Below are 2,764 nucleotides of genomic sequence, written 5' to 3' on the forward strand. Positions count from 1 at the left end.
CCCAGAAAAGTTTTGATCAGCTGAAAGCTCTTTTGACTGAAGCTCCAGTGTTGGTACAGCCAGAATCGGCTAAAGAATTTGTGATCTATAGTGATGCATCATTGAACGGCCTGGGTTTTGTTTTGATGTAGGAAGGCAAAGTCATAGCTTATGCCTCGAGACAGTTGAAGCCGCATGAAAAGAATTACTCGATGATAAACCGCAATTTATACATATTTTTATCCCATCCTTAGCACATTTATGGATGATTTCTCCTTAGATTTGGTGAATTCGATGCTCCTAATCCTTTAATTTCATATTTTATACTTAAGAGAGCATAGGAGAGTAAAAAGAGCGAAAAACGGGCCAAAAATGGAGAAAATGGGTCGACATAGGAAATCAGCACGACCTGGACTTCCTCACACGGGTAGTTCACATGCCCGTGTCCATTCAACAGACTTGAACATGGTTTGAAGCAATCGCACACATGCGTGTCACACGAGCATGTCCCTGTCGAGCCCAAGTTTAGTCCTATTTGGAAAGGGCCACTCTTGAGTGCTTTTAGGCATTCTAAAGCCTATTTAAACACAGGAGAGGAGGATTAAAGGGGCACACGGAGTAAGAGGCAAGGAATTACTCAAAGAAAGCTGATTGATCCATCTCAGAAGCCAGATTCACCTTCAAGACTAAAGATCTCCCTTCAATTCCCTTCAGGAGTTCTTTGGTTTTCTTTATGTTTTGTTATCATTATTATTTTGAGATGTTTTCTTTCATAAATATGAACTAAACCCCCTAAATACCTAAGGGGAATGAAACCTAAGACGGATCTTGTTATTATTATCTGAATTGTATGATAAATATTTGACTTGTTCTTAATTATGAGTTCTTAATTCTTGCTTTAATATTCCAGGATATTGATTCAAGTATTGATGTGCTTATTCAGAGGAGCAAAAAGTCCCTGTCTAAGAGTAGATCTAACATAATTAAGCGGATTTGATTAGACGCTTAGAGATAGGGTGACAAGATTTTGCCGGATTAGGGTGAAACCTAACAAGGAAATCAATAGATCGAGTTAATGCAACACTAGGGAGTTAATTAGAAGGAGATTTCAATTAATCAACCTAGGGTTAGACGTTGTTAGTATTGAGAGAGATAATAAAATAAATTAGGGATTTCTATGGATCAAGTCAAGTGAATAAATCGTCTGATTCAAAGTCAATAACAAGTGAAGTCTAGGTGGATTTTTCCCTTAGGTATTGTCCAAATCATTCAGTTTTCCCAAAAGTTATTTCCCCAATTTACTTCCTATGCATTCTTAGTTTAGTAATTAGTTTAGATAAAACAAACCCCTTTATTTTCAGGCTAGATAATAAAAAGAAAGTTAATACTAGTAATTTTAGTTCCTTTGGGTTCGACATCCTAGTCTTGCCATAAGCTATACTACTGTTCGGTAAGGTGCACTTGGCTTTGTCGTGATAATAGTTAGTTTTCAAGAACGAACATTCATAAATTATAAAACTTATCATGATTCATAAACACATCACATCAAGTTTTGGCGTCGTTTCCGGGGAACTAAGATTTTAGGAACACTCGATATTTATTACTTTAGCCATTCTACTTTTATTGCAATTTAAAATTTTATTTTCTTTTCTAATTTTTCGTTTATTCGCTTCTGGCAGGTTTTTATAATGCATGACTAGAAGAAACCCGTCAGGACCATTACTTTTTGATAGTGAGATCAATCGCACAGCTCACAGAAATCGAAGAGAAATAAGGCGAAGCCTAAGATACACAGAGGAAGAGCAAGAGGACGACATTCACACCACAACCGAGAAGATGGCTGAAAATCAAGAAAATCCACTACCTCCTGTGATTACTGATGATCCAGTAAATCAGAATCCTGCTCCACGCACTATGTATGATTATGCTAAACCTACTTTAATAGGAACTAAGTCAAGTATAGTTAGGCCTGCTGTTGCTGCAAATAATTTTGAACTGAAACCTAACACAATTCAAATGATCCAACAGTTTGTTCAGTTTGATGGTTTGTAGGACAAGGACCCAAACGCTCATTTTGCGAATTTCCTAGAGTTTTACGAAATTTTTAAAATTAATGGTGTTTTTGATGATGCCATTCACCTTCGGTTGTTTCCCTTTTCATTGAGGAAAAAGCTAAACAGTGGTTGAACTCGTTACCACAAGGTTCAATCACTACTTGCGAACAAATGACCGAAATTTTTTTACTTAAATATTTTCTGCTGGCTAAAATGGCTAAATTGAGGAATGATATCTCTTCTTTTGTGTAGATGGATCTAGAGACACTCTATGATGCATGGGAGAGATACAAGGACCTATTGAGAAGGTGCCCTTACCATGGGTTACCTTTATGGTTACAGGTTCAAACATTTTACAATGGCGTGAACCCCTCAACAAGACAACTAATCGACGCAACTGCTAGTGGGACTATCAATAACATAACACCGAAGTGGCTTATGAATTTATTGAAGAGATGTGACTGAATAACTATCAGTGCCAAGTCATGAGAACAAAGTCGATGAAAGCAGCTGGTGTTTTCAACCTCAATGCGGTTACTATGCTATCTAACCAGGTAGAACTCTTAAATAAAAAGATTGACAGTTTGTGTGGTTCTACTCAAGTACATCTAGTGATGAGGTACGATTCAAATGGAGGAGGAGCATACACAGAATATAAACCCTTCAACCCTAGCATCGAGGAGCAACAAGTTCAATATATGGGTTGGAGGAACCATCCGAACTTGTCATGG

At 37.3% G+C, this 2,764-nt stretch overlaps 1 non-coding gene across 1 annotated transcript; it reads right to left on the reverse strand.

Moving 5' to 3' along the window:
- Window positions 1-2,252: 2,252 nt before the first annotated feature.
- Window positions 2,253-2,359, reverse strand: LOC121210560 (small nucleolar RNA R71). Its single transcript, XR_005905676.1, has one exon. It is a non-coding gene; the product is annotated as a small nucleolar RNA R71 (small nucleolar RNA).
- Between the last annotated feature and the right edge of the window lie 405 nt (window positions 2,360-2,764).

Source organism: Gossypium hirsutum, chromosome A11 (assembly GCF_007990345.1).
Source record: "Gossypium hirsutum isolate 1008001.06 chromosome A11, Gossypium_hirsutum_v2.1, whole genome shotgun sequence".
NCBI lineage: Eukaryota > Viridiplantae > Streptophyta > Magnoliopsida > Malvales > Malvaceae > Gossypium > Gossypium hirsutum.